The following is an 11,208-nucleotide window of genomic DNA, read 5'->3' as shown; positions in this document are numbered from 1 at the left end:
AACATAACATATACGAAAACTGCTTAACATTTGTGTTAATCTCTATGCATCTAAAAAGTAGCATATTAAAAAGTTTAAAAAAAGTTTTGGTCGATAGTGCTCGACAAATTGAATTGAAGTTTTCAAATTTTAAATTTATGTTTAACAATGTAAATAAACTTTAGCTTACTGATAAGTATATGAGGTTATATATCTCATATACGAAACAGTCGTATAAACCTATTGTTTTTATATAATCAAATAAAAAGTAGCATATATATATATTTTGAATTTGCCTTTTTTCAAGTAAAGAATATTTTTTAATATTTTAAAAGCAAACGCAAACCTTTATTACCCAAAAACGTTGTATTACTAAAAAAAGAAGCTAATAATCTTCTGTCGAAATCAGCAAGTTGTTCCGCTCCATTATTAATCTTTACTCCATAGTGATGTCATAACGTAGAAACTACGGCGTGTAAGGGGGCGGAGGGGGAAGTCCTGCGGTCGAATCTTCCGCCGAAGGCTCGTCAAAAACGACGTTGTCCGCAACGTAAGTGGCAGGTTGCCTCTGCTGCTGACCGCGGCGCACCAAAAACGCAAACAGGCTGCTGTCGTTGCTCCTATTGGCCGCGGCGTCGATCGATGAAACGTCATCTTCGCCATTTCCGTCCTCGCTTTCAAACGCGGTCCTTTTCGAACCGAATTTAATTGCAAGAATGATGTAGAAAGTAAACCCGATCAAAGCCACAACCACAATGCCAAGCTGAAGAAATTTTTGCCCGGAGTTTGAGCTTTTTGACTCTATCTTTTGCGGTTTGTAGCAGCAGAAACCCAACGGACAGCACAAAGTTTCGTCGTCGCAAATGTGGCAGTACTGTTTGTTCACTCTTCTGGTGTCGTTGAGACAACAAGATCCAAAATTACAGCAAGTTCCGTTGTCAGCGCAGTTGTTTTGACTTATCTGTCTTTTGCATATTTTATCGTTTCGTCCAGCTTGATAGAGCAATTTTGGATTAGTTTTGTTTAGTGTTTGTGCCTTTGAAAACGTGACCATGAAAACTAAAATTGCAAATACAGCTAAACAATTAGTCATTTACTTTATCAGTATTACATTATTTTTTTTGTTAAACATTGTTAATGACCACACATTTCAAAATAATAAAATGGCATTTACATACAATTTTTCGACTATTAAAAAAATGAATTTATTTAAATTCGTACCTGTAGTCATGGTAATTATAAAAAAAATATATAAAATAATAAGTAATTATCAAGGTATGGTACTAAAATTAATAAAAGAATTATCTAAAAACTTATACCGTGTTTTATTATAGTAGTTTCGGCAGCAAAAGTTTATCTTAACTTATTTCTGCTTACGTTGAAGCGGTATTAAGCGATTAAAAATAACATTAAATTAACTTAATATGCATCTAAAGTTTTTCAGCTTATTTTACTAACTATATATCAGTTATCTTTATTTAAACGAAATAAAAAGTTAGACTTCTTTGACATAAAACGTATACCAAGTGTCTTAACTCTGACATACTATATTAGAATGTTTAAAACTTTTAACATCAACTTCGTTTGGTAAAAACATATATAATGTAGTCAAGTTTGTTATGCAAAATAGAAAATTTTAGTTTTTTTTACTTAGATATTATACGTTTTTTTTTTTCATTTCATCTTAACTCTAAATGTAACAGGTATGAATACTATTGTGTACAGAGACTATAAGATTTTGTTATTCAACTAAGAATTTCGTTTAAAATATTCAAAACGAGTGAAACATTGTTTTGACAATAAAGTTTTAAAATTTGAGATACATTTTTTTACCTTTAAAATATAAAACTTTGTGTTATAGTTTACTAATAAAAATTACTAATATTGTATATTATTAAAACGTACTTTATATTTTAATCTGTTTTCCTACTTAAAGCATCTTGAAATTCTTGTCATTAAATTTGCCATAGAAGTTTAAAGGTACAACGTTATGTTTTAATTCTATGTATCTTTCGAGCTTCAAAATAAAAAATCATTTCATTAGCTTATTTTTCTTCAAAATGATATAATTAATAATTGTTCAAAATATAGGTTTAATCGTTTGCTAACAAAAGATCCTAGTGAAGTAACTTTACTTAAATATAAATAAAAACAAATTGTACAGTAATCTTCCTTTATTGTACCAACATATGTTTCTGTGTGTCAACGAATCAACACACTTCAACTGGGTTCTGTAAAAAATAATTACTGTAATGAAAGAATAGAAGCATAGAGTAAAGTAGGTGTATACATGTTTTCATTAAAATAAAGTATTTTCTACAGATCTTAGTTAATACATAATAGTATAAATAGGATACTATATAGTTTTATAAGAGTCGGATTTAATATTAAGTATTTTACCTATTATCTGTAGAAAATATTTTATTTTAATGAAAACATGTATACACCTACTTTACTCTATGCTTCTATTCTTTCATAACAGTAATTATTTTTTACAAAACCCAGTTGAAGTGTGTTGATTCGTTGACACACAGAAATATATGTTTGTACAATAAAGGAAGATTACTGTACAATTTATTTTTATTATTAATAACGTAATATATCATTCTCTGAAGTTACAGTGATAAGTTGTATTACACCAAAATTTTGTAAATTTATAAAACACAAATTTAAGTTAAGGTTTGTAAGGCGGGGGTGGTCTGGGAGGTGGAATCTTTTTAACACTCATTTTTACAGCAGTCAAACCGGAAGTGGAGCCTGGAACCTGTTCTGCTCGCGAAGAGCTTGCCTCACCGTTTGCAAGAACTTTCTTGCTGATGTCGTTTGCCTTTTCTTTTGTCAGCTTGATTCCTTTCTGAAAGTACTTGTAGGAAGTCTTCATGTATTTGTAAGCATAAGAGTCACTCTCATTATTTTGATAACTGCAGTGTGGCCCCCGTGATGGGATAGTATTTTTACTTGCAAAACTTTGCTGGTTATCATTGTTATGGTTGTGACCGTGCAATTTATTAAATGGCTTTGTGATGTCCACAAACAAGCGGGAGATGCCGTTTTCACGAGGAAACTTTGTTTTTGCAGTGTCTCTGTAAGTGGTTGTTGCTGGGGGAGGCACTACACTTGTAAAACGCACCGTTGTAAAATCGTGTCGTCTTCTTAAGCCTAATTCGTCAACAGCTTGCTTTTGACATCTGTCTATGTTGTACAGAGTTATTCCAAGCAAAATTAGTACGAAAAGAACTAATCCTACGTAAAGTAAGCTTTCTAAAATCTCCATAGACTGTGCAGGATCTTTGAATTTCCTTTTACTTTCTAATTACATTTGATAACAATAATTCACGTTTTTATTATTCAACTAATCGTTTATGACGTTGATATACAATCTTATGCTACGATAAAACATTTTCAGGTTTTATATATTTTGTCTTATTTTTTTAATTTCATTTGAGATGTGTATATGTTAGATTTTGAACCATAAGTATAAAGCAGCGGTTGGCAAAGAGCGGCTCGTGGGCTACATGCGGCCCATGAACAGTAAAAGTGCGTTCCGAAACCATGTTTTTGTTTCAAATTGAACTCAGCCGATCAAAGGTACAATCTGCAGCCTGCAAGTATGCAAACGATATTTTTTAAACTTACACTAGATATTGTAAGGTTTGAGGTGCAGAACAAAATTTAAGTTTTTAGGTAAAAATTTACGGGAAATTCGACATTTGCATTTTGGGCCTGCTCTAAAGATTAAAAACATAAATTACGACTGCGGCCGCGACCATCAAATGTCTGCCGACTTTTTTATTAAGTTATTTTTATTACTTATCAAAATATTGTTCTCGATAGTTTATTTAAGCAAAGTAGTACAAAATTTTTTATCAAATAACAACTCGGTTTAGAATTTACAATTAAGTTTGAACTTTTTTTAATTTATTCAGCTTTTTTTTTTTGAAAAATAAAATACATACAAACATCCCTTTTATACTATCAGTAAATACTTAATTTCTAAAAATTAAATATGCACAGTGGGCTGGCAAGTCGCCATTGACTATTTTTGCGACTAAACATTTAAAGCAATATTTTTATTTAATTGTTTAGAGCGGGGTTTCGTCTTTTAAGAACCTGGTTTATTTCTGTTCTGCTTAAAGTATACTAAACGTTATGTAAGCTTAAATGTAGCCAAAGTTTGCTTTTTTAAGTTACAAAAAGCCTCGAAAATTGCTTAAATTTTTGTCAAAATTAAGGTCTACATCTACTATTAAAAAACACCTTAAAAGCTTTTATACAAATACTTTTTTTTAGTTTTTTCATTTCTTTGGTTTAGTGTTAATTGAAAAAAGTCAAAATTCTTTGAATATTTAAATGTAAAAGTATATTATTTCTCATTTAAAAAATCTTCTTTTCTCTTCGAAAATTCATTTATGATTTTCTGGCAATTTAGGGTATTCTTTAGGGTTAATTTTCTCAATTCGCCACCAAACAACCAACATAATTTTTTTTTTATAATTTAGTAAAAATGACAAGGATTCTATATACAAATTTACAGACAAATTTATCATGTGAAATATAACTATTTTTTTAGGTTTTTACAAGCGATATTTCTGTTAAAAAATTTGATATAATATCCTATCCCTGGTTTTTCACTATGACAAAAAAGACCATTTTGTATGTTCTAGAAGGTTGTTAATGTGTATAGATTCACTTACTTTTGTTTACAGATCATTTAAGCTCCAAGAATGATGAGAACAGTTAGTATTGGTCAAAACATGGTAGCTTAGCATATGTTTTAGTTATTGAAATAGTTTTTTTTTACTATTTTAGCAAATTTAAGGTTTTGTAGTACTGAAGTTATTATAGTAGTTTTTGTAAAAGTAGTGTTTTTATTTATGATACAATATAGCCAGAGTATTGCATCTGATTAAAACTATTATACTTTTTGTAGATTTATTACTACAACTTATTTAAACCTAGCAGTAATATGGATAGTTTAATTAACATCGAAATATACGAACTGTTCAAAAACCACAATTTCAAACTAAGCCTAACTTTGACGCTGTTGCTGATGAAGTGATAGACAAGCTTAAACTTTCAAAATCTAGCAAATCTAAAGTTAAATAAGATCTTGATAAGCTATTCAAAGAATACAAAACTATCCAAAAAAACAATAGAAAATTACATAGCACAGATAGAAATATAGTCGAGAAAATAGTTATTAAAAAGTCTTCATATTCTAAATTTTGTAAAAAACTTCCCTTAGATGAAGCTGCTCCAAGAACGCAACGGAGACGCCTACTTTCATTTACTAGCACAACAACTGAAATTGCCAGTGAAGAAGGCGTTACACCACCAAAAATGTATGCTTTAGGATTGAAATGTCAATACTTACATGACAAGGCTGCAGCTGATGTTGGAAGAAAGTTAATTCAGCAGGAGGTCAAAGTTAGCAATAAAATTAGCATGTCAACAGCACTTGCCATATTAATAGCTGGAAAAATGACTAAGAGAATGTATATTGATATTAGGCTGCTTCTTAAAAACGATGGTCATGACATCCTTCCAGCTTATGATAAACTTAACGAATATAGAAAGGAAAAAAGACTACCACTTGAAAAACTGCAAGATCCATACAAAGGTATTATAGTTGATTATAAGAAGCTTTAGAAAAGTCTACCTACCAGTTGTTAAAAACAATAAATCTATCAAAGCTAGAAAATTTAGAAGAAATACATTTAAAAGTTCATGATGGCTTAGATGCAAGTGGTGGTCATTCTATTTTCAACCAAAAAAATAATGCTCACACTAGTAACATTATTATGTACATGTTCTTAAATTCAAACTTAATTTCAAAGAAGTTTTAAGAACTTACTGTTTGACTTATATTTTCTAGTAAATTTAAAGTACTTTTTTTTAATCACAGGCTAAATTATTTTGTTTATTGCACTGTTTTGTAACGAATAAATGTTTTTATTGTTCAAAATGTTTACGGTTTTTTTTCTTTTGATAAACTAGTACAAATGTAACGTTATTAATAATACAAACTTTGATATAAACAGAACAGCCTTAAATAAAAAATAAACTGTATTTAGAGTATAGTTTCACCCGGCTTGATATTGAAAATTCATTCATATTTAAACTAAAATGGGAGTAAATGTGACTCTCTTGAGGTAGCCAATTATTATTTTCTCTTTTTTTAAGTTTCTTTCTTTAAAGTTTTATTAGAAATTAAAATTTTAACTATTTTTTAATTAAAAACAAACATTATTCATATTGTAACACTAAGTGTAACTTTAAATTGTATTATACTGCTTTTTATGACAGTTTTATGTCAATGGCCGCTTGATCCCCGTTTTCAGCCCACTGTGATATGTGGCTAAATTACCTATAATATAATCATAAAAAATATTTTTTGTATTTATATCATAAAGCTATCAGACAACTTTTCTTTGAAAAATAAAAATAAATTTTAACTTTAATTTTTCAAATAAAAACTATATTAACTTAAAAATCATTAAACTTACTACAAATTTTATTATGCAAAGTGCATTTTTTTTAAATATTAATATTTATTAAGTAAACTTATGGGTTGTCATTGCAGAAAACATTGTTGTTGAAGTAAAATACACATAAATTTTGTTTTACATTTTCTAGTTTTGTAGGTGAAATTTGTTATACTTTGAGGCTCGTCTGACTAATAAATAAATAAATGATGCAACTGTTTTTACTTTTTGTTTGCAATTATTTTAACTAAAATACTTTTAAATTAAAAAAAAAACCAAGGACCAAAATAATTAAAGCTTTAATAAATATATACGTAAAAAAGTTATGATTGTTAAAAGTTGTTTTTAAATGTAAAAAAGTTAACAGTTTGTTATACTTTAAAAGTAACACATATAGTTAAATTGTATAACCATTAGATTTGATATAGCGTTGTATTATCAATACATCCTAAAAAATGTTTCAAAAATCGCCACATCCATTTAGTATAAAAAAATCAACATGAACTTACAATTGAAAGTAATTTTAAGTTGACTTAAAGATGCTATTTAAGCTTATTATGCAGTTTTTAAATTTTAGGACGACGATAAGATAAATAGTTACTTTTTAGAGTATGTTTTGCTTTTGAAAAACTCAAAGTTGCCTAAAAGTTAAAATTTCATGCATAATATTTTGCAGCTATATATTGATAACACCTAAAATTTTAGATAAAAATGTCAAGCACAAATTAAATGTGCCACAAGATATGCAAGGTGGTCAGCTAAAACTATCACTTTGTATAGAAACAAGGGTTCAAAGTTAGATTGTCTACCCAGAAGTTTTCCTGTTTGGTTTTGCTGGCAAAGCTTTTGCACTAGAAATATATCCACGCTCACAAAAATTGGCTCAAAGAATACAGTTCAGATTCACAATGCTCATTTAGATAAAGATTGTACGGCCATTTCGTCTGCATCCGTCCAATGTTAATATAACTATTAGTTAATATTATTAAGCTATTTTTTTTAAACATTATGTTTCTAATAGTTTTGTAAAAGCGTGCATTACTTTAAGTTCATACAAGTTTTTTATTTTTTAAAAGATAAATTATAAACAAGGTACTATTCTAATTGCTTAAGTTATAATATTCGGCAAAAATTTTGAAGTATTCGAAAACATTTTTATTTTAAAGTAATTTAAGAATAACTTTTTATAGTATATCAACTAAAGTTTTCCGTAACTATGAGAAAAATAGTAATTCAATATGAAAAAATTTAATCAAAAATAAAATATGAAAATTAATTACCTAAAACTGCGTAAGATATGCTGTAAACGTTGTTTAAACAATCTTTTAGTCTTTTTATACACTTTTTTTTTTTTATAAAAATTTTGACAGAGTTTAAAATTGAAAACAGTGCTTACTCACTTATCCGCACTTCACTTATCCGGACAGTTTCAGTCGAGAAAAAAAAGTTAAAAAATTTTCAAGATTAAAAACAAACATTTTTGTGTGATATAAATATTTAAGCTTTCATGCTGTAAGAAAGTTTTAGGTGATTTTATAGGGTGTCTTGCCAAACGTGAACTTTTTTCTTTAAATGTACATCAGTTTTTACTGGTTCACTAAGCATCACTGAGCACAAAATATGCAGTTAAGTACTATTTTTCAAAGTTCAATTCAAACTAATTAAAACAATATGTAAACTAATAATTCAATTGAGAAACAAAAAAAAAAGGAGTAATAAAATATTGTTAATTTTTTAACTAACTAAAGAAATTATGAAAACAAAAAATTAAAAAGATAATAACTATAAAAAAAAATTAAATTTTTAGTTTAAACTTTAAATTGGAAAAACGATTATGTATAATGTATATGTCTTACAAAATAATAAAATTACTAAGTTTTCTATTTATTTTTCTGTGTTGTTTTAAGTAAAATTTCACTTATTTTTGAAATTATGAAAGAAGATTCTGAATATTAGGTAATAACTTATTTTGAATACTTTTGTTAGTTTTTTAAGTTAGGTTTAAATTAAAATACTTTAATTTGATTTTGTTAAAAACTGAATTGATTTATAAATAAACTTTTTAATCAATTATAATATTTTCACTTGGTAAATAAGAATAACCGAACCTAAAATTTATTTTGTAAATAGTTACTCGAATGATTAAAAAACAACTTAAATTGATTAATCTTAAAAGCATATACTTTTAATTTTTTACGATTATTTGTAAAGTAGATATTATTTAAAAGTAAATTTGTGTTAGATAGTACATTTTTAAGTTTTTGTTCAGTTTTTAGTTAACTTAAAACTACCTGACTAATAAATATATTAATCTAAATATACACTTAAAACTTATATTTTAAACAAAAAAGAATTTTAAGCATAAATACTTGAAATAATAAACAGATTTAGTATTTAAAAGGCTAGATATATACAAAGATCTGTTCAGACCTTAGTAGTTGTTATTAAAATTGTATGTTATTAGAAATATTTTTTCTAATGATAAATTCCTCACCTCGTTTTATCTTTGATTATGAAAATTAGATTCTTATAATTATTTAATACATATAATAGTTAAACCAAATGCTAAAAACTTATTATTTTTGAGCACTTTAATACAGACTACCAGTACTATAAAGACTACACATAGGTAAATTTTAATAAACACAATCTTATGATAAACTTAAATATTATGTTTTAATTTATTATATGAACGAAGTTGCATTTAACACAACTTAGTTTGTGTTTTCTGTAATTTATATCTTATAGTTACTTATATAACAAAAAATTAAACATTTAACCCAAAAGAGTAATCAAATGTATAGCTTTAAAAACAGTAAGTTGAGTAACAAAAACAAACTGAACTTTATTTGTCCTTAATCAAATATAAAATTTAATTTAAATTTTTTGGTTTACTCAACAGCTTCTTAATTTGCATGTGTTTAGGTTTGATGACAATTAGATACAAAGATTTAAAAAAAAACACTCAATGTCTTTACACTTGTATTCATTTAAGTTTTAGCAGTAACTCACAAAGAGAAAAGTCCGCTCTGCAGCATATACCCCTTACAATAAACTTCCCTAACTAATTATACCAATCTCAGCAACCAGTTTTTATTGGTGAGTAACTTCTAGTGAATTAATTAATTGATAATGACTTAAGTGTGAAAGATAGTAGTAAAAAATAAGTAATAAGATGAAAATAGAAATTATTTGAAGATTTTATACTAGTTTTAATAGTATTTCTTAGTTTAAGTTTATTATTTTTTATTTAAAAACAACAAAAATTGATTTATCACATATTTCTTGAAATAATAGTTGTGTATGAAGTGTAACCGCAATAAATAATTATGTTATCAAAGAGCAAAATTTATTAAATTTATAAACGCAAAACTAGCCTAACTCCAGAAGTCACGATGTCCGAGTGGTCTAGTGCTTCTGACAGTATATTTCTAATTTTACGGTCAATGGGTTCGAAACCGGGTCAACAGACCACTTTTACCATAGTTTTCTCAAAAAATTTATTTATTTTTTTACTTATGGTTACAAAATAATGTTGATTGTGTGTTTCTAACTGTATGACTGTTTGAAAAAGTTTTTTTTAATTAGTTAAAAAACTATTTACAACAAATAAATTAGCTTCAACCACAGAAAACGGACACTAAAAACAAATTCTAAAATAAAATATTTCTATTCAACGACTTTGTCCCCTCATATCTCAAACTTAAGTCAACCTATCTTGTGATTCAAAAAAATAAAAACTATCCTGCATTTTTATATTTTGTTATTATTACCCAAGTGCACTTTGGTTTGAAGTTTACAAAACTAATCACATAAAGACAATTAAGACTAATCTTATTAAGTCTTAATATAGAGTAGTTTGGTAAACTTCGTAACGGCAGTGACCAACGGGATGGAAATGATTGCACCAATTATTTATGAAAATGTAACTTTAAGTCAAAAATCAAAAAAATTAGTACTATCAAGTTTTCACACTTTATAATAAGATTAATAATTATCTTATTATAGACACCGCCATCCTGAGTTTTCTGAGTTTAAACCCGAAAAATAAAAAAATTAACCAAACACAGCAACTCTGAGTTTAAAGCCAAAAAACTAATCTTTTAAATTAAAAAACTAAATAAACACAGCAACCCTGACTTTAAAGCCAAAAAACTAATTTTTTTAATTAAAAAGCTAAACAAACACAGCAACCCTGAGTTTAAACCAAAAAAAAATCTCCCTTTAAAATAAAAAACTCACCAGACTTAGTTTATGCATAATTGAAAAAAAAGAAAGAAGTAAGTGATTGAAAAATGAGCAAAAGTACATCAGTATTAGCGTTTTACCATGCAACCAAAATTGTTACCGTGATTTAAGCTAAACTACATCACCTGCAGTTTTACCTCATTAAAAAAGCTCTCTTAAATAATTAAGTAAAAAAAAAAGATATCATTTCTTAGAAGACCTAGTCTTTCTATTCACATTGCAGGGTTTATGAGCTGTGAATGCTGATATAGGATACAAACAAACTAATTAAATAATTACTACTAAAACTAATAAGACTTTTTTACTTTGTTGAAGAAAAAACTGGTATAATTTTAAAACATTTTGGAAAAAAAATTCTACAATAATTGCAAATAAAAATTTGGGTTATTTTAAATTTTCAAAAAAAAATATCTAGGCTATTATTTTTAATCAACGCTTAAAAAAAATACATCATACTATTAACACACCTTTTTACAAGTCAATTTTATTTTAATAA

Source organism: Thalia democratica, chromosome 3 (genome assembly GCF_965202585.1).
Source record: "Thalia democratica chromosome 3, ktThaDemo2.hap1.1, whole genome shotgun sequence".
Taxonomy (NCBI): domain Eukaryota; kingdom Metazoa; phylum Chordata; class Thaliacea; order Salpida; family Salpidae; genus Thalia; species Thalia democratica.
Note: the sequence above shows the minus strand (reverse complement) of the source record.